This window comes from Oryctolagus cuniculus, chromosome 13 (genome assembly GCF_051225735.1).
Source record: "Oryctolagus cuniculus isolate XC-2025 breed Fujian yellow rabbit chromosome 13, ASM5122573v1, whole genome shotgun sequence".
Taxonomy (NCBI): domain Eukaryota; kingdom Metazoa; phylum Chordata; class Mammalia; order Lagomorpha; family Leporidae; genus Oryctolagus; species Oryctolagus cuniculus.
This window is the reverse complement of record NC_142879.1, coordinates 58,836,941-58,859,160: the sequence shown is the minus strand read 5'-3', so window position 1 is coordinate 58,859,160 and position 22,220 is coordinate 58,836,941. Positions and strand designations below refer to the sequence as shown.

The following is a 22,220-nucleotide window of genomic DNA, read 5'->3' as shown; positions in this document are numbered from 1 at the left end:
CCTGAGAATGAGCTGGAGACACCCTGTCCTGGGCATTGGATTGGTGGTGCAGTTTTATCTATGACATGATCTGCACCTTGATTTACATCCTATGCCCTGACTCCTGCAGCCATTGCTAAAAGCCAGGTAGCCACATGGCCCAACCACCAGTGCCAAGCTCCACCCCCAACCAAATGGAATTGGCTATTCCTGCTTCCCTGCCGGCCCTCCGGCAAAGTTTTAAAAGGGCCTGTTCCTGAACACCTGGCTCTCTTGGCTCCTCTAGTCTGCTTTCCTCTCCTCCTCTCGTCTCTCTTGGCTCTTCTCCTGCTCTCTGCTCTCTCCTTCTCACTCTCGTCTCTCTCTTCTCTTCTCTCGAGCCTCCTCTTCTCCTCTCTCACTCCCCTCTCTCCTCTCCTCTCTCCTCTTTCTTACTCTCCTTTTCCTTCTTCGCCGCTTCCCTCCAGTCTGCTGCATTTTCCCCAATAAACCCTTTCCCTTACTCCGGTGTTTGGTGTGTTTTGTGATGGCCTAACAGAAATACATAACAGGTGGTACCCTGGGAAACTCTGAGAGGGAGTACAACTGATTGGTGACACCCGGACCCCTACTGGAGACTCCCCCTTCAGAGTGACAAGGATAAAAGGAGAGCCTTTTCCACTGCTCTCCATCCTCTTGAGGATCATGGCCCAGTGTGTGTGAACCTCTGGATCCCCACACATTTGGAGCTCTTATCAGCCTGCTGCCAGACCTGACCACAGAGCCCGGACCAGGCCTCTCAACAGGGGACCTCTCCAACTCCTTGCCTTGTGTCCATCCACCTGGGAACTCCAAGCCCACTGCCTAGAGTGACAGGCTTCCCACGACTTCCTGCTTGTAAGTGACTGATCCGAGATCTGTCTCTACCGAGACATTTAGCTCCGGACTTTAAACACTGCCTCTTTTTCATGACTGTGATATGAGCCTTGAAAATGCAGCATTTATAATGATATTAGCCATGTGTATGATGAAGGAATGTGCTTTGACCTTATGATTAAGAATAATGTTATATGCTTTGCTGTACATATACTATTATAATTTACTAGCCCTTGAAGTTACTTTAACACTGTATATTGTGATCTGTGGTTTAACGAATATACTTGATGAGTAGTAAGAAAATAGTATTATTGTTAATATTTGATTCCAGTAATTCTTTAGTATTATCATTAAGGAAATAGTGTTATTATGATAGTTAAGTGTTATTGTAGTAAGTAAGTTAAGTAGTAGTTAAGCCATAAATTGGACTAATAAGTATATTGATAAGTATGGATTTATAAGTATATTGATACTGTTAATATATTGATCTTAATAAGCATACTGATAAGTAGTGTGATAAAACCCCTGGTGCTTGAGCAATAAAGTCTTTCATTGTAAAGGCAGTCTTGTGTCCTTGTGTTTTTTTCTTCCCTGTGCTCTCACATGTCGCCCTTAAGCCCTGTCAAGCTGCATGACAGCAGGCGCTTGCGACACCTTATTTAATTTCATTTTTATCTTTGGTGTAGTTCTCAGGAAATAGATTATACAATTTATTTACATACAGAAAATATGTTGGGCATAGTCTATGAAATAGATTCTCTAATAGGATGAGGAAAGCAGGATTGGAAAGAGAGGAATTTGAACCATGCTGCTCTTCCAACAGGGATCTCAGCTGATCCCTCAGAGAGTTCCAGGATGACTCTTCAGAGTTGACCCAAGTCATGCACTTTATAACTTCAGAGTTGAACAAACACAGGATTTGAGGAGTGGCATAGCCATGAGCGAAGGAAGTGGAGGAAGTTCATGGTGAAGGATTCATCTGCAAGGTGCCAAAGCCAACGCCTGCTGCATCCTGGGAAATAGGTGAGTGGTCTTGAGGTGGGTTCTGGTATGGCTTGTCCAGCGTATGTTAATTCAGTGTGTGTTAACTAGTCTTATCATCTTCTGCTTGTGAATGGATTGGTGTGTCATCTTGTTCTGCATATTCTTCCCACCATTGGTGATAGGGCATATGGATTACAATCATCCATTTATTGAGTCCCCTGGGCCATGGAGTCAGATGGGTTAAAAGGCAGTCAGGGTGGTCCTAATGGAATTTGGGGTGTAGAATATTTGTTTCCCTCAAAACATTATCTTTAGCAGGAACAAACAGGCCACCCTCTTTTCTCCAGAATCTCGAAATTTACCATAAGAATTGCAAGGGAGCTATTCCTGAGCCCACAGCTTTTTGTGAAAGCAAGTTACCTATCCCACCCTTGTTTGTTTTATCCTGAACAAGCCAGATAGAATAAATAATTGTAAATCAGGTCTTTTAATGAGTTTTGTCTGTGCCTGGTAACTGAATGCCAATCTGATTGTCAATTTTTTTTTTCCTTCAAAATGGTTTAAAAACCCCAGTGTCACAGGGTCCTTTGGATTTTTTTCCTCTCTTGGAATTCTCTTCCATGCTGTCCTGGTTGGAAGTCTTTGACTCTAATAAATCTTTTGAAATCTCTCTGCTTGTCCATTTGGAAATTCTTCTTTCATGTGAGACAAAGAAGCAAAGTAATAAGAATTTCTCTGTCACTGTTTTCCTGTAACAGCATCAGAGCTGTGATTCCGCAGCATCTTATCAGGAGCAGCTTCCTCCATCTACTGTATTCAGTGGATGTTAGAGTGCTTTCATTTTCCCTAAGCACTTTTACTTGGAAGATGTTCAGAAGCACAGAAGCAATAGAAATAAAAGTAGAGGACATATAAATCCCAAGGACTCTTCAGGGCTTAAGAGTTTATGATTATACTCACAGAAAACCTGAGAGGATATATACTTTACTTTTACTATGGTAAAACTATGACTTTTATATGAAAGAAAAAGACAGTGGATATGATTTCTTTTAAAATTTGAATTATAGTAAGTGGCCATCAATTCTAATTTCTGAAACTGTAATTCTTTCCGAAGGATTGAAATGCAAGGCACATCTAACATCTTTTATCCAAGGAACTCCATCTGGTTTCTACATTTTCATTTCTGCAAGTCAGCAGGCTGGTGTGAGGAACCCTTTGTTCTTTCTCTACAGTACAATGGAAGGGCAGATATGATTCGGCTATATTCATTCCATAATCCATAGATAAAACCTCAAAGAAACCCAGAGAGAAACTCAACTATGATTTAATGTGTTTTCAAATGATTTCTGAACTGTATTCATTTAAAGCGTATTAAAATAATTAAGTTACAGTTCAGAGATCACCCCCCATTTAAGCAACTCACACAGAAAATACAAAGGAGTCCTGTATCTTTCTTCAATAATGACTAGTCAAATAATTGACTGTGTAATTAAATTACCTCTTTTTGACCTGTGTATGATCTCTACTCTTCAATTTATCTGTATTTTAGGTAGGTGATTTTTTATAATTTTAAAATATAGAAAAAGTACATATTCTATGATGTCTACTATTAAAACAGAATAGAAGTAGACTGAATTACTGTACTTTTATCACATTACTTTTAGGCTTATTGGTTTTAAATAACTACTTGCTTATTTATTTATTTATTTTTTATTTATTTGCCAGATAGAGTCACAGACAGTGAGAGAGAGAGACAGAGAGAAAGGTCTTCCTTCCGCTGCTTCACTCCCCAAATGGCTGCCACTGCCGGCGCTGCACCAATCCAAAGCTAGGAGCCAGGTGCTTCCTCCTGGTCTCCCATGTGGGTGCAGGGGCCCAAGCACTCGGGCCATCCTCCACTGCCCTCCAGGGCCACAGCAGAGAGCTGGACTGGAAGAAGAGCAACCAGGACTAGAACCAGTTCCCACATGGGATGCCGGCACCGCAGGTGGAGGATTAACCAAGTGAGCCACGGCATAGGCCCATTACTACTTACTTATTTAGAGAGGCAGAGACACAAAATAACAGAAAGGCCCCTTATTCACTAGCTCAATCCCTAAAAGCCCAATAAGTAGGAACTCAATCCCGGTCTCTTATACAGGCAGCAGAGATCAAAGGACTTGAACAGTCAGCTGCTATCTCTCAGAGTGAGCATAATCAAGAAGCTGGAATCTGGACCTGGGAATCAAAACCAACACTGTGATGTGGAATGTGAGGATCCTAAGTGCTGTCTTAAACTGTGTGTCCAATATCTGCCACTTTCTTACTTTGAAAATTGGGGGAGTACTAGTTAGTCCATTTGGTCAGTAGCGAGACTCAGTATAAGTAAGATAGTTCACTCTAACATTACATGTTTAGGCTTAGTGGCCTCTCAATTTCCTTCAGTATCTATCTTTAAATTAAAATGCGATTATAATCATTTAGGTTTCACAAATCTTAGCACATATTTATTACTCCAGTTAAGGTAAGACTATATTTTCAGAGTCTGTATCCCCAATAAATGTATATAATATTCAGTAGTAAAATATTGAGAATTTCTTTGGGAAATGATACTAGTTATGTGGTTCTAAATATTACAATTCATAAAATTCAAAAGTTAACAACACTGTCGCTTGTATAACTTGCTGTGCCAAGCAAAATTGATAAAATGCAAAGTTAAAGAATTAGTTGCTAAAAGCTCAGGCATATTCAAACTTTCATTGTATAATTAAAATCCCTATCTATGTATGCAGAAGAGTATTTTCTTTAGAAGAAAAGAACCAGAAATAGGAATTGGGTGAGACATGTTGTCCTATGGGAATGCAAATGTCTCCATCATCATATTAAGATAATACTGTTGAGCTCAGGTGCCTTGGTCAGTTCAGGCTTCCATAACAGAGTGTCTTAGACTGAATGGCTTAGACAACAAATATTTATGTATCACAAATCTAAAAGGAACAGACATCCAGCATGGTCACCTTCCTGGTTCATAGATTACTGACCCCATGGGTGGGAAGAGATAACTCTGGTCTCTTCTAGTTCCTATAAGGACATTAATTCTATCATGAGGGCTCAATGCTCATGATTCATTCTAAACCTTATTACCCCCCAAATGCTTTAGCTCCTAATTCCACCACATTGGGAATTAGGATTTCCACATATAAATTTGAAAGGGAAGACAGAAATCTTCAGTACACAACAAGAGTTAACCACTCCTCAACCTAACTTTAGTGACTTCTGCTTCATGTTTTGAACCCCCCTTTTATATTGTAGAGAACCATACAATAATTATCAAATATTATTATTTTTTTCTTTTTTCTTTTCTTTTTTTAACTTTTATTTAATGAATATAAATTTCCAAAGTACAGCTTATGGATTACAATGCCCCCCCCCCCCCCCCCCCCCCCGCATAACTTCCCAAGGACTTGGGCCATCCTCCACTGCTTTCCCAGGCCACAGCAGAGAGCTGGATCAGAAGTGGAGCAACCGGGTCTCGAAACAGCACCCATATAGGATGATGGCACTTCAGGCCAGGGCGTTACCCCACTGCGCCACAGTGCCAGATCCTCATTTTCATTCTTTGATCTCAAAATTTTTTAAGATTTATTTATTTATTTGAAAGACAGAATTAAATATATCTAGAGAGATACAGAAGAGAGATCTTTCATCTGCTGGTTCACTCCCCAAAGAGCCACAACATCAAGAGCTAGGCAAAGCTGAAACCAGGAACCTAGAGCTTCTTCCAGGTCTCCTGCATGGGTGCAGGAGTCCAAGAACTTGGGCTGTCTTCCACTGGTTACCCAGGCAGATTACCAGAGAGCTTGATTGGAAGAGGAGCAGCAGAGTCTCAAACCAGTGCCCTCAAGGAATGCTGGGATCACAGGTGGAAGCTTTACCTGCTACACCACAGTGCTGGCCTTTGAAGCTAAATTTCTGTACAATAGTTACTATTTAATTTTTCTGAGTTGTCAGCATAAACTAAAATGTAATATCCTTAGTAACCTTCCTTCTAGAAATCCTGTGTTAAATAACCAAGAAAAAATTAAAACATAAGGGAGAAAAAAGTGAACAGGAATTGCGTGAATTTTCAGCATCAACAGAATGATATGCAGTCTAGGAGCCAGAGGTCCACAAACAGGGCATAATGACTTCAGTCAAGTGGCATAAGGACTTTTTGTTAGATACAAGCAGAGCCCAACACGGGAACTGACATAGCTACATAATGTAGGAAGCCTGGGAGTTTCTTCATCTGGGATTGAGAATGGAAAGAAGTCCATAGCCAACTCTTTACAGAATAGGAAGCTTGGCAATAACTTGAGCTCAATCATGGAGAAAGCTGTGGCTTCTAGCAGTGCAAGCATTGGAGCCAAATATGTTGAGTTCCTTTTGTTTAAATATGTTAAGTCCAATAAACTATTATCAGTGGTGGGGAGAACAGGAACCTTTTGGTTAAATCTGTTTAGTGTTTGCTACAAGACATCTCACATTACTTTCTAGGAACAGTTAACATTATGATATATGAGAAGGTCACAGAATAGGGGAAATAAATAAAGATGAGCTAAAAGCAAAAATATTAGTTTCATAAATATTTCACTATGAATAAGAGAAAGCAAGTGCACAATATACTCACATTAGAACCTTGAAAAATGAAAATATAACACAAATTTCAAGGTTATATAAAATTATTTTAAACTATAAATGTAACATATGGAGAGAATTCAGGTAGAAAGAGTCTATGCCACAAACAATACAAGAGTTGGACAGGGGAAAAATAGAAGTTAAAAAATTAAAAGTTCAAAAACTGAGTTAAATATCCAATTAGATATAACGGAATAAAAATCAGCTAGTTTTAAGATAGAAGTGGATAAAATATTCAAAATTAAAAGTAGAGAGATAAATGATATGAAATCATTACATGAATATGTGTGGAAAACAGCATGATGTTTTATGAAAACACGGATTTCTATGTAGTAAATCTAAAAATTCTAGAATTAATGTGCTTCAATAACTTATATGTTCCTCATAGTTTTCCACATATAAGGCAAGTCACAGAATTATCATTTATCCTTTATAGTAAAAAAATTAGACAATAACATTTAAAAATAATTTAGTTTAGTAGTGTGAAAAAGTTCAAGAGATGGATATTGTTCATGATTGCCAACTGTGAATGTACGTAGTGCCGCTGAACTATATGCTTCAAATCGATGACATGGGCGCTAGTGTGGCACAGTGGGTTAAGCTGCCGCTTGGAACACTCACTTCCCGTACCATAGTGCTTGTTAGAGTCCCAGCTGCTGTGCTGCAGACACAGATCACAGATTCCTGCTAAAGCGTCTTGGAAGGTAGAAGACAATGTTGCAAATGCTTGGGCCCCAGCCACCCACGTGGGAAAGTTTGGCCTTCTGGCTTTGTCCTGTCCTGGCCCTCACTGTTGCGGATATTTGGGAAATGAACCAGCAGATTAAATATCTCTCTCTCTCTGTCTTGCTCTTACTCTCTGCCTTCCAACAAATGAAAAAATTGTTAAAATGGTCAATGTATATTTTACTGCAATTAAAAAAATATATATATGCTATGAAAATACTGAAGATACAAATGGAATGTAAAGGAGTTTCACAAAGAAAGTTCTAAACCTTTATTGAATCTAAGCTTACAATTAAATCATGCTGATAAGTGGAAAGATTCAGTATTTTATGCCAATTTTCTCTATAATAACATAAATTAATGTAATTATAGTAATCATCTCACGAGTGCTTTATGATGACACTGAATTTTTTTTCATAAAATTCAATTGAAGTACAGGTTATTAAGATTAGCAAAGTTGATTTTGAAGTTGATTAATAGAGACTATTTATCTAATAAGAATCAAGTTTCCGGGCCGGCACTGTGACGCAGTGGGTTAACGCCCTGGCCTGCAGTGCCAGCATCCCATATGGGCGCCAGTTCAAGACCCCGCTGCCCCTCTTCCGATCCAGCTTTCTGTTATGGCCTGGGAAAGCAGTAGAATATGGCCCAAGTTCTTGAGCCCCTGCATCCACATGGGAGACCTGGAAGAAGCTCCTAGCTCCTGGCTTTGGACCAGTGCAGCTCTGGCAGTTGCGGCAAATTGGGGAGTGAACCAATGGATGGATCTCTCTCTCTCTCTCTCTCTCTCTCTCTCTGCCTCTCCTCTCTCTCAGTAACTCTTTCAAATAAATAAATCTTAAAAAAAGAATCAAGCTTCACATAATAGAGTTACACAAAGTATGGAGGGCTCTATAAGAATTTTTTGTAGAGACTGGAGAAATGAAAAGATTTTATCAAGAAGGACGTGTTTTGGCCGGCGCCATGGTTCACTAGGCTAATCCTCCGCCTTGCGGCGCAGGCACACTGGGTTCTAGTCCCGGTCGAAGTGCCAGATTCTGTCCCAGTTGCCCCTCTTCCAGGCCAGCTCTCTGCTGTGGCCCGGGAGTGCAGTGGAGGATGGCCCAAGTACTTGGGCCCTGCACCCCATGGAAGACCAGGAGAAGCACCTGGCTCCTGCCTTCGGATCAGCCTGGTGCGCCGGCTGCGGCGGCCATTGGAAGGTGAACCAACGGCAAAGGAAGACCTTTCTATCTGTCTCTATCTCTCACTGTCCACTCTGCCTGTCAAAAAATAAAAATAAAAAAAAAGAAGGACATGTTTCCATAAATTCATGCTGTAATTTTAAATTCTGATGTCTAAATGTTAATGGCTGATGGATTAAGGATCTTACTCTGGCATCTGAGTGGTGGGTCAGGTGGGAGGTGGTTAGGGAACTAGGGGAATGCCTTTGGAAGCTGATGCTCATGAGAGGGTCATTATTATCTGAATTTGAGTTTGGCTGGGTTCTCTCCCTCTGCGTCTTGGCACACCATGCTCTCCACCATGATCTCCTCCATGGATGCCAGCAGCCGGGGCCACATGGTCCCGATCTGTAACCTCTAATCTTCATCTGAAACAAACCTTTTCCTTCGCATGAAGCTCCTCTTGACTATTTCAGTTAAAGTAAGTAAAGTAATAAAAAACAGACTAAGAAAAGAGACTGAGTTTAGAAACTCTTAGGTACAGTGGTATCATGAAAATAGAATGTGATGAGAAAGTTATTAGAGAAGGTCATATTTCCATTGCAGTCTGAGAACATAGAAACCTGGGCCTTTCTGCCTAAGAGTTATGAATGTATGAGAAGACCCAGAATGGTCACTGATGGTAGAGCGAGCTTCCAAACCACTTCCCCGCTTAAGTTTACCTTGGGAAATAGCACTGTGGCTCAAGTACGTGGATCCCTGCTACCTACATAGGACACCTGTATTGAGTACCTGCCTCCTGGCTTTCACCTGGCCCAGCTGGGCTATTGTGAGCATTTGGAGATGGCAGCCAGAAGATGGAAGATATCTCTCTCTGTGTGTCTCTGTTTTATCTCTGTCTCTTTGCCTTTCAAATAAAAAATAAAAACAAATAAATAAAAATTTTAAAAATAATAATACTTTCCTTTTTAAATGAAAACCAGACATACAACGAAAAACAATGGAAATTAGTACAAAAAGCCCTTCCAAAGGCCAAAATTCTAAAGATAAGTTTGTTGTTAAATATTTACTATCATATGGATTTTTAAAATTAATATATGTCTTTGGATACTTTATACTCAATCCTGTATTCTTTCTTTCTCATCTAATCTTTTTTTTAAAGATTTATTTATTCACTTGAAAGGCAGAGTTACAGAGAGGCAGAGGTAGAGAGAGACAGGAGAGTTTCTCCATCTGCTGGTTCACTCCCCAAATGGCCGCAATGGCCGGAGCTGCACCAACTTGAAGCTAGGAGCCAGGAGCCAGAGCTTCTTTCAGGTCTCCCACGTGGGGGGAAGGGGCCTAAGGACTTGGGCCATCTTCTACTGCTTTCCCAGGCCATAGCAGAGAGATGGATCATAAGTGGAGCAGCTGGGACTCGAACTGGCACCCATATGGGATGTCAGCACTGCAGGTGGCAGCTTTACCTGCTACACCACATGCCAGCCCCTCATATAATCTTATAAGAACAAAATTTTCAAGTTATGATTCGAGCTTTTCTAAGGAGTATTTTAGTAATTCACAAGTATATGAATAACATTTTCTTTACAATTTTTTAATTTATCTTGTTTTAAATTTCATCTAGAATCAGGCGTTTGGCATAGCAGCTAAGGCACTGTGAGGGACACTCACATTCCATACTGTAGTGCCTGGGTTCAAGTCCTGGCTTTGCTCCTGATTTCAGCTTCTTGCTAGTGTGCACCCTGGGAGACAGCAGGTGATTGATCATATTCTTGGGTCCCTAATGCCTGTGTGAGAGATATTGCATTTCTAGCTCCCTGCTGTGGCCTGGCCCAGCCCCAGCTCTTGTAGTCATTTTTGAGTGAGCCAGTGGATGAGAGGTGTCTGTCTCCCTCTCTCTTCCTCTATGACTTTCAAATACATAAATAAAAGAAATAAGTAAAAATCTAAAAATAAATAAAAATAAACTCCATCTATATTCATGCAATTGAAATTGATGAATTTTCTCTGGACTTCTCTGTGTTCTACTTTTTCTAGATCAATGAACTATTTGTTAACTACAATGTGACATTCACATTTAAAGTGTCCCGAATTTAACCTGCACCTTTTGTCCCAAATATATCCTCTGAAGTTTTTCTCCATTATAACACTGAAGCAGGTTATTACTTTGAGTATAATCACAGTGCGTACTCACACACACACACATCCCGTTCATCAACATTTTCTCTCTGTTATGTCTCTGAAGAGCATCCACAGGGTAAGCATTTCTCTATCTTCCTTGCTACTACCTTTTCTGATGACATTGCCTGTGTGGACTAATACAATAGTTTCATGAATGCTCCACAATTCCTTCAGAATGATTATTTTTTATGTTATTACTTAAGGTATGGCTCTACGGTAAAAGTACAATGGTTCCACTGTACCTAGTATCAAAAAACTGATGAAATCCCAGTGGCATTAGGCTAATGCCTCCCCTTTAAAGAATAGGAAATCAAGCCAAGACTCTAAAATAGTAAATATATATAAATATATTTTCAGGGATCATCTCTAGTCAATGTGCTACAGAATTACATAGTAGAGAACAATGCAGAGTACTTTGTCACACACTCTAAATTTCACATCTACTGAATGTATTACGCCTAGTTATAAAAAGAAAGCCTTGTTGGTTTCCTTATACTTTGATTGTTCCTTTTTATTAGACACAAATTACATTTAAATCTCTAATGAAAATGTCTTAATGTTATTTCACCTAAAATATTCAGATTAAGAGATATCTATTTATTTAGCAAGCATGAATAACTAAGACAACAATATAGTCATAATCTGAAAGCATAGCAATGCAAGTGAAATGTATCTTAATGAATAATTACAATTCTTAATTAAGGTTAATGGTCTTTTCCAAGTATTGCCAGTAAATAAACACTCATAGTTTTGTGACTTGAGCAAATGATTTAATCTCTTCTTTTTTTTCATTTTCCTCATTAGCAAAATTTCTAGGTTGAACATAATCTGGTGCTCGCACATATACTAAAATTGAACATAATCTGGCTAGTCCTTTCTTTTTTTTTTCTTTTTTTTTTTCTTTTTTCTTTTTTTTTTTTTTTTTTTTGACAAGCAGAGTGGACAGTGAGAGAGAGAGACAGAGAGAAAGGTCTTCCTTTGCCGTTGGTTCACCCTCCAATGGCCGCCGCAGCCAGCACGCTGCTGCCAGCACACCAAGCTGATCCGAAGGCAGGAGCCAGGTGCTTCTCCTGGTCTCCCATGGGATGCAGGGCCCAAGCACCTGGGCCATCCTCCACTGCACTCCCTGGCCATAGCAGAGAGCTGGCCTGGAAGAGGGCCAACCGGGACAGGATTCGGCATCCCGACCGGGACTAGAACCCGGTGTGCCGGTGCTGCTAGGCGGAGGATTAGCCTGTTGAGCCACGGCGCCGGTCCCCTTTCTTCTTTATAGACGAAGTTCTCGGGGCCAGCGCAGTGGCCTAGTGGGTAAAGCCACCGCCTGCCGCCTGTAGTGCCGGCACCACATAATAGGCACCAGTTTGAGTCCAGGCTGCCCCACTTCCAATCCAGCTCTCTGCTATGACCTGGGAAAAGCCTTAGAAGATGGCCCGAGTCCTTGAGCCCCTGCACCCACATGGGAGAACTGGAGGAAGCTCCTGGATCATTGCATTTGGATTGGTGCAGCTCCAGCTATTCGCATCTAATTGAAGAGTGAAGACCTCTCTCTCTCTCCTCTTCTCTCTCTGTGTAACTCTGCCTTTCAAATAAATAAATAAAACTTTAAAAACTAAAGACAAAGTTCTCATGTAAGACTTTTTACAGTAAAAAAAGTTCATATAGGCTGGTGCTGCAGCTCAATAGGCTAATCCTCCACCTGCAGCGCCAGCACCCGGGTTCTAGTCCCTGACAGGGTGCCACATTCTGTCCCGGTTGCTCCTCTTCCAGTCCAGCTCTCTGCTGTGGCCCGGGACTGCAGTGGAGGATGGCCCACGTCCCTAGACCCTGCACCCGCATGGGAGACCAGGAGAAGAACCTGGTTCCTGGCTTCGGATCAGTGCGGTATGCTGGCCGCAGCGACCATTAGGGGGTGAACCAACAGAAAATGAAGACCTTTCTCTCTGTCTGTCTCTCTCTCTCTCACTGTCCACTCTGCCCTGTCAAAAAAAATAATAATAATAATAAAAATAAAAAAATTTAGGCCGGCGCCGCGGCTCACTAGGCTAATCCTCCGCCTTGCGGCGCCGGCACACTGGGTTCTAGTCCCGGTCGGGGCGCCGAATTCTTTCCTGGTTGCCCCTCTTCCAGGCCAGCTCTCTGCTGTGGCCAGGGAATGCAGTGGAGGATGGCCCAAGTGCTTGGGCCCTGCACCCCATGGGAGACCAGGATACGTACTTGGCTCCTGCCATCGGATCAGCGTGGTGTGCCGGCTGCAGCGTGCTGGCTACAGCGGCCATTGGAGGGTGAACCAACGGCAAAGGAAGACCTTTCTCTCTGTCTCTCTCTCTCACTGTCCACTCTGCCTGTCAAAAAATAAAAAAAATAAAAATTAAAAAAATAATAAAAAATTTTTTAAAAATTTAAAAAGTTCCTATAACTTATAATTCAGTTTTTCCTCTTATAATTTAGATTATATCAGACATCATTATGAGAAAGAAAGGTAATTTTTCCAAGGTGATGCATATTCAGTTTCTAATTCAGCATGATATTGTGATAGATTTTGTTTCTTTAAAGTATTTTTATTCAGTTCTAAGACTTTCACATTCTTTTATATATCCTATCTATACTGCAACAAGTATCTTTTTTTGGGATCCTGTCAAACCAACCCCTGAAAACAATGGCCAGGATGATGCTAATGACCAGTAGACTCCTGTCTTCATAGAATCTGCAATCATTTGGGGAAAAAAGAAGTAATTTGAATGCAAAATAAATGTGAGGCTAGTTAAAGCAATAGAAGGTCCAGTTGGGCTATATGAGAAAGACATCATATTTATTGTGAGGGATGGAGAAAAAATGGTCATTTGAAAAATGGGAATTAGGAAGAAAGGTAACATGGTATTGGTAGAATAAGAGGACTATATAAGGGCCTGAAAAAGAATATTCACTGCATGAATGAAGACTTTAAGAAGCCCAATATGGTTTTTGCAGAATGCAAAGTTAAGAGAAGAGAAGAAATAAATATAAAATGGTAGTTCTCAACATATGGCTCCCTGGATCTACAGCACCACTATCAGCATCAATAAAACCTTTGTCTTCCATGTGATAGATTATATGAGTATTCACTGTGTTTCAAAATCAAAGGTCAATCCAAAATACGTTTGAAACAATCTCTGCCATATGTTACTTTGAACACTATTGGGAGATTTTTATCTGATGGTAAAATACAAATATTTGTTATTAGTGTCATAATTATTATTATTTTGAACAAGTATGTATGAATCTGTAGGAAAAGGTTTGGGTAAAAGTAAAACAGTAAAAATCATGTTTCAAGTAACACTTTGGCCTAATAAAAATTCTTGAACTTAAAAAGTTTATGTTGAAAAGTAGCCACAACAATGGATCCTGTATTAATAAATGTTGGACAATCTATCTCCTAACATGAAACGTCTTTATAATCAAGGAAAAGAATCAATTGCTAGCAATAAATGAAATTGAATTAAATCCCCAGTTTTTTTCCAAGCTACTATATGACATTTTATGAATCTACTTGGTATCTAATCCTAGTATCCTGAGTTGACCAAAATGCCTGTTTGCCCATGTATCTGTGTTTGTGTATGGGGAAGAGAGGAAAAGGGCGAAGCAACCAGGAAGTGTTAGGAAGAGAGTAAAATATCAACATATTGAAACTAGCATAAGAAGATTTCAGAGCATTAATTTTAGGAAGCCAGCATTTCTTCGTTATTGATGCTAGTAGGCACCAGATGCTCCTTCATGCTCATTATTCTTTGGCATGGCAAGGAACACACAAGAAAGAATTTCCATTTGGGCTATGGAAACCTTTTATGCCTTGTAATTTGCACATTTGCATCATTATATAATAATACTTGCAGCAAAAATTCAAAGCACTTAAAATAATTACCAATAATTTATTTTAAAATAAATAAAAATAAAGCACATAAACAATGGGTAGTTTATATTACATTTTACTTGTACTATTTCAATATGGGAATTAACAGAAAGGAGCTAACAAGTGTCATTACCACCTTAGTAAAGAAAAGGAAAATTGTTGAAATTGTTTTATTCTTATCAAATACTATGAAAATATCAAAATTAATGAGATGCTAATAATTTCTTTCATTGTTATAACATCATAAATGTGCAGGATAATTAGACGTGGTATGGTTATTTTCAGATTAAACATTTAAGTATTTTGATCATTCAGTCCAAATATATACTATACACAAGTGAAACCCCCTCATTTACATGGGGGTTTCAAAATTGCCAAGAGTTCCCAAAGATATTTGAGGTCAATATTTGTGTTCAACTAGAAAAAAAGATTCAGGATCTCTTGCTGAAAGCATCAATTCTGCCTTTTGGATTTTTGTCTTCTCCTATTGGCTGTTGTATAGATTTTTATCATTCTCCTTAATCTGTTTTCCAGAAGGTGACAAGTGAAAAACTGAGCGTCAAGTCAATGCCTAAGTGTTTTCAGCATTTGACATTATTAATGTCACTTTCAATGTTTCTTCAGTCTTCCATGCCATTTCTATTCAACATTCTTCCATTAATTATTTTCCTTCTCAGGCTCACTCTCCAATCCTTGTCTCTTCTGGTGCTGTGTAGTTTCCAAAACAATTTTTTCAAGTAGACTCTCTTAACAACTTATCCATTCACCTCTCCATACATACCCTTCATATTTAACTTTTGTCTCATCAATTTAACTTATTTTTTTTATGACAACATATATTGTCTAGTCAAATCTTGACTATTTCTAATTGACCAATTTCAGCCTATCAATCCTAGTATCCACCTGGGTCATTTGGCATGGCAATTATATCTTCCTAAAACAATGGAGCCTCTTATTCCCCAAACTCTGTTACTGATAGCAGTAACACATCATTTTAATAATTTCCTAGCAAAGATTAGTTTTTGTAAACCTTCAAGCAAACAGTTTTTCAAAGTGCATTTATGGGAGCTGGCGTAGTGACACAGAAAGTTAAGCTGCTGCTTGCAACACCTGCATCCCATATGAATGCCCATTCAAGTCTCAGCTGCTACACTTCCTCAAATCTAGCTCCCTGCTAATGTGCCTGGGAAAGCAGCAGAATATGACTCAAGTACTTGGGACCCTGCCACCTATGAGAGAGACTCATATGGAATTCCAGGCTCCCTGGCTTCAGCCTGCACATTTGCAGCCATTTGGGAAATGAACCAGCAGGTGCAAGGCATCTGTCTATTCCTCTCTGTCACTCTGCCTTTCAAATAAATAAATAAATCTTTAGAAATTAATAGAAAGTGTAACTACTGTGCAGACCCTCCAAAACACTGATTAAGATTCATTATGCCTCCCCAAACTTTAAAGATAAAATAAAATTAATTTGCAAAGTGTTCAGGAGTCTTCATAATATAAGTTTTGGTTTAAATAAACAGTAACAGCTAAAATTGTCACTCACTATTGCCTAATCATGTTAAAGCTCTTGTAGCTTCTTAGATAGATTGTTATATGTGTTTGGATCTTTGCACCTTTCCTTGGAAATATCTGCATTTAACCAAACCTACTAATACTTGAAATCACAGGTTCACTTTCTTGTATCTGGAATAAGATTCTCCTATTATGAAATTTTAAAGGTTTTGATTTCTCTGTGATCGTTTTGTCTTCTCCACCAAAATAATATACATTAAAAGCAGAGCTGGCATTGTGGTGTAGTGGATAGAGCTGCTACCTGGGATGCTGGCATCTCATATGGTCAATGGTTTACATCCCAACTGCACCAATGCCAATTAATCACCCTGCTAATGGCCTGGGAAAAGCAGTGGAAGGTGGTGCAAGTGACTGGGACACTGCAACTCACTTGGGAGAACTGGATGAAGCTCCTGGCTTCTGGCTTCATCCTGGCCCAGCCCTGGCCATTGCAACCTCTTGGGGAGTAAAATGGCAGAATGGCTAGGAATAGGCCAGCACAAAGCCAGGGGTCTGGAACTCCTTCTGGGTCTTTCCCATGAGTGACAGGTACCCAAATACTAGCAGCATCTTCTACTGCCTTTCCAGGTACATTAGCAGGGAGCTGGATTGAAAGAGGAGCAGCCAGGATGGCAGAGCTTCAGACAATGGTTTAACTTGTTGTGCCACAACACTGGCCCCTATGAAGATGACTAGGTGTGTGAAAAACTGTTCAGGGGCCATTGCTGTGGCGCAGTGGGTCAATGCCCTGGCCTGCAGTGCCAGCAGCCCATATGGGCACCAGTTCGTATCTGGGCTGCTCCTCTTCTGATCTAGCTCTCTTCTACGGCCTGAGAAAGTAGTAGAAGATGGCGCAAGTCCTTGGATTGGAAGACCTCTCTCTCTCTCTCTCTCTCTCTCTGCCTCTCCTCTCTCTGTGTAACTCTAAATTTCAAATAAATACATCTTTTAAAAAAAAAAGAAAAACTGTTCAAATTGGGGTTTCTGTTGTGGGATGCTTGCCTGAGCATCTTTCTCAGCTACCACCTTACTCTATTCCCTGCTTTATGTTTTAATCCAATTTTCTGCAGACTTTTTGAAGTATATGTGCAGTATGTGATCCTATTATATTTAGTCTGCAGGGGAAAGATCAGAAGGAGCACAAAAAGGCTTGAGGTGCATAATGCTAAGTGAAGAATGATTCACTTCAGGGAACATTTTCTGAATATCCACCATGTTTGGACGTGTGAATTTTTTGTCTTCATCTAATTTAACTTTAAAAAGGAGCTATGAAAATATTACACTATTCACATACATCAGCTTCCCTAAATATTAACAATGTGCATAACTATAAGAGAATTTATCATGCACCATGCTTTAACTAAGCTACAAACCAATCTTGGTCCATTCTGGCTGCTATAACAAAATACTAGGGTGGGGAAAGGGGTGGGTATCAACTACAGACTTTTGTTGCTTATAGTTATGGAGGCTGGAAAGCCCAGGATCAAGGTGCTGAGAGATTCAGTGTCTTGAGAGGACCTATTTTCTGGCTCAAGGATGGACATCTTTTGGCTGTGTTCCCACAGGACAGAGGGGACAAAGGCTGTCTCTGGGGTCTCCTTTATAAAGATAACAATCTCATCTGAAGGCCGGCGCCATGGCTCACTATGCTAATGCTCCGCCTTGCGGCGCCGGCACACCGGGTTCTAGTCCCGGTCGGGGCACCGGATTCTGTCCCGGTTGCCCCTCTTCCAGGCCAGCTCTCTGCTGTGGTCAGGGAGTGCAGTGGAGGATGGCCCAAGTGCTTGGGCCCTGCACCCCATGGGAGACCAGGAGAAGTACCTGGCTCCTGCCATCAGATCAGCGCGGTGCGCCGGCCGCGGCGGCCATTGGAGGGTGAACCAATGGCAAAGGAAGACCTTTCTCTCCGTCTCTCTCTCTCTCACTGTCCACTCTGCCTGTCAAAAAAAAAAAAAAAAAAAAGATTATTCTTAAACAGTCAAGATAAGTAAACCATAGATATTGTTTCTTTTGACTTTGGGAACTAAAGAATGAGGCTTCATTTTAAAACCCTTCAAAAAAGGGCTATGATCTATTACATGTTTGTCATTATTATTTCTTTTTGAATGAAAGTTCATTCTCATCTTTAGGTGTTAGCATGATGTATTACCCAAAATTAGGGTGACTGTTAGCTCATTTAGTTAGCAAGTCCAATCAGAAAAAAGTAATATATGTGCAATACTAGTTCAAGAAAGGTAGTGATAGAGATCTGTGAATTGGAAAAACACTGATATTAATGACAATTCAAATGACTGTGAAAAAAATTAAGAAAGTAATTATGAATAAAATTTTTCAAAATCCTCCAAAATCATGTTTATTTCATTAAAACTGTAGAACTTTCAAACATTCAAAACTATTTCACTCTAGTGAGCATGGTGCTCTTTATATTAGATATTTGAACAGCCTATAAGAATTTTTATTCAGAAATGTAAATTTTGTCATTTCCAGGGGTATTCTAAATTCACAATTCCCCATCTCTATAACATTTTCCATATCTCTCCTGTTCCACACTTTATTTTCACTTTATTTACTTACTTTGTGTATTTTCTCCTCTAATTCCCTTTTCAATGCTAGAGATTTATTTTCTTACTTATTCAGTTAACCTCTTGAAAACTATACAAATCTAGTAGGTTTTATTTACCAACAAGTAATGGCCATTACCTTCTCCTATTGCTTCTACCCCTTTTAAAGTAATCTAGAAGACAAAAAGAGCTTGGTAAGCCTATTAAACCATGACATCAATTTTTTGGTGGTCAATAATGAGTCAGACACACTATGCAAGGAGGCCATGAGGAACTGATCAATGGGTTAACCCTTGTATACCTCATTTGCATTTATTTATGATGACACATTTCTCTGTGCAACTTTTTTATTGGGAGGCAGGTATAGGAAAATTAGCATTTCATTTTTAGGTGGCAGAATGAAGTAATATATAAGATAGATCATAAGTAGTGATTTTATTATTATAGGATCAGAAACCTCCTCCTTCAACCATCTCACTTCACCAAAAAAAATGACATTTAATGATTAGCATTTAAAATGGAGCACAAAGGAGAAATATAAATTTCTATCAATGTATTTTTTTATTGCCTTTATACTCAATTTTGCAATTTCAGAATTGTTTGAAAATATATTTAATTTGCTATTTCACACCATAAGACAGCTTTTAAACTTAGACTGAAAACATCTTTGATGACAGTGATCACTTATGAAGTTGTAAACATTTCATAATTATTGCTTAATTAAAATGACTAGAGATAACACAATCCCCCAAACTAATTTCTCAATTATGTCATGAGCTTATAAAAAACACATTACAGATGTGAATGTTGTGTTTAACTTGATATCCTTTACCACAGGCAGCACAGGATCATTGCATGACCCCTAGCAGCCTATCATTAATCTGAAATTCTCGTATATCCTTACATTTTAATACGCTATTTATTATTTGCTTAATTGCTGTGAAGTAAAAGATTATCATGATTTTCCACTCCATTTTCAACAACTGTTAATACCCTTTTTATTAAATATTATTTATTTTTTTGAGAGGTAGAGCTACAGACAGAGAGAGGGAGAGACAGAGACAAAGGTCTTCCATTTGCTGTTCACTCCCCCCAAATGGCCACAACTGCTGGAGCTTGGCCGTCTGAAGCCAGGAGCCAGGAGGTTCTTCAGAGTCTCCCACGTTGCTGCAGACAGCTGGATTGGAAAAGGAGCAGCTGGGATGAGAACTGGAGCCCATGTGGGATGCCAGCAAAGCAGGCAGAGGCTTAGCCCACTATGCCACAGCACCAATCCCAGTGTTAATGCCTTTGATTCAGTTTGTCAAGCCAGTGAATTTCAAATATTTTGGCTTTTCTTAAACAAACATCAAAGTAATTATTATACTCATTTAACACAGGGAAAATAAATGTGACTAGTTTGGAATATATTGAAACTACCATTCCAAGTTTTTATCAAAGATGCTATGTTGAACATGGTCTTTAAAAAAAGTCATTGGCAAAAAAAATCATAAATATTCAAGGTACACAATGTAATGATTTGATATAGATGCAAGTTGTATAATGATGAGCACAATCAAGTTAATTATCACATCCATCTCCACCAATTCTGTAATTAGATCCTAGAATATTTTCATTTTATAACTGCAAGTTTTTGCCTTTGATCAACACCCCCCCCCCATTTCTCCACCTCCCACTCTTGGTAACCACCATTCTACTTTCTGATTCTAGGAACTGACTATTCTAGATTGAAGGGAAGGTGGCAGCACAGACTCCTCACTCACGGCGGCTTGGGCACTGACCCTTCTGCAGCTGTTTGCATTCCAAATTGGATTCTTCTTCTTCCAAATAATGTTCTCTTAGTTTCAAAGATAATACTCTCCCCTGTGTTTAGGTTACTTCCATTTAGTCTCTGTCATAGCCTACTACCTGCATTTTTCAAGTGTGTGTGGGTTGGGTGTGTTAGGTATCCACATCACAGCACCTGGATTCAACTTGTAACTCCAGCTTCTGATTCCAGTTTCCTTCCAGTTCAGAGTTTGGGGTCAAGTGGTTTGGATCCTGACATCCACATGGGAGACCAGTATTGAGCTCCTGGCTCTCGGCTTCCAGCCAGGAAGGTGCCACTGCACACATTTAGAGTGCAGCAGATGGCAACTCCTCCCCTCTCTCTCCCTCTGTCAAATGGATAAATAAAAATTAAAAAAAAAATAGTAAGTGTGCTTTAAAACTTTGGTGTAGCCCTTCATTTTTTCTCATTACTTGTATTCTCCCTAAGACATTCATAACAAAAGCTTTAACAAATCTCCAATTATCATCTGTCTATTAGCAATATTTCATGACAGCACCCATTCCTATGCTTTATAGCCATAGATCAAACTACCAAATACCTCGCTCACTGTCATTTTTAACTTTTCCTGTCTAAACTGAACTCATTTGGATAAGAAATTTTAACATCATTCTTGTTGACAACAAATGGTAAAATCATTCGCACCAAGGCACAAACTAAAGCAGCATCTTTGAAACCTCAAGTTCATTCCATCTCTTTTACAACCAATACATTTCTCACTAATCTCACATTTTCTATAGTCTGTTTTCTGTCATCTTTTTCCAACCATTATTTCCAAAACTCATGCCCATATATAACTAACATATATTATTTCACTTACTATGTGCCAGAATTGTTCTAAGCATTTTATAATAGATAGTATAAATCTTTAAGTATTTTCTGTTGGTTGATAGCACTATTATCCTCATTTCATGTTTTATAATTATTAATAGTTGAGAGAAAACCAACTAGATATTTTGATCTACAGAAAAGCATTTATATAGTCCAATGCAGTAGACAAAAATCAAAGTCCATAAATTAAAAAAAAAAAGTCCAGTGTGACTTAATAACAAATAACATATCTGGGATTCAAACCAAAGACATCTGGCTTAAGAGTCTGTGTTCTTATTCTCTTACACAAATTTCTTAACCATAAAACCACAGAGCCAACATCCAGGTTCCTGATACTGAGCTCTTACACGACTGCCTGCATGTATTCCACCATGACATTGTTTCTTTCCTGGATTTTTGAGCTCATTATTTATTAACTCTTCTCTATAGAAAAACAAATTTGATAATTTTTTGCCTCATTTAAAACCCATGACTATTTTCCAATTGTCCAAAGGATGGATCCCAGTATCATTAATATGTTCACTTTATTGTTGAACTGCTGTTAGCATAAACTTCCTGGTTCGTCTTGTGCCATTCCCTACAGTTGCTTCTTAAACTTTTATCATAATGCAAAATTTTAATTTTATTATCCTTCAACTCATGGCTTTGGATCACAGAAGTTTTTCTGATTGGAAATATTATGTCCTTTCCACATTTAACTGTTCAATACCTATAATTCCAGTTGTTTTTAATGAATTTGCACTTATTCAGACTTGTCTTACTACTACATTATAGCTGCCATGTGGGCAAGAATCAAATACACATTTTTCATGTCTAAATTCAGACTTTATTATTGTGACTGACACATGATAATTAAACAAAACTGTATATGTTGATCCAAATACATGTTTGTTCTATGGTTCTATAATTGCAAATGAATTTCTTGTTCTTGATATACAAAACCTATATTTTATTATAGGTTCTGAAATTCAGCTGTTATGATGTAAAATCACTTGACCAAATTTATACACTTAATA

General features: G+C 39.1%; 1 long non-coding RNA gene across 2 annotated transcripts; it reads left to right on the top strand.

Annotated features, from left to right (window-relative positions):
• Nucleotides 1-247: 247 nt before the first annotated feature.
• On the top strand, nucleotides 248-20,708 carry LOC149122614 (uncharacterized). 2 transcript variants are annotated; one of them, XR_016219330.1, is made up of 3 exons: nucleotides 248-855; nucleotides 1,658-1,857; nucleotides 20,256-20,708. It is a non-coding gene; the product is annotated as an uncharacterized LOC149122614 (long non-coding RNA). The 2 variants fall into 2 exon arrangements; XR_016219331.1 differs by lacking the exon at nucleotides 20,256-20,708 and adding an exon at nucleotides 3,959-4,340.
• Nucleotides 20,709-22,220: the final 1,512 nt, after the last annotated feature.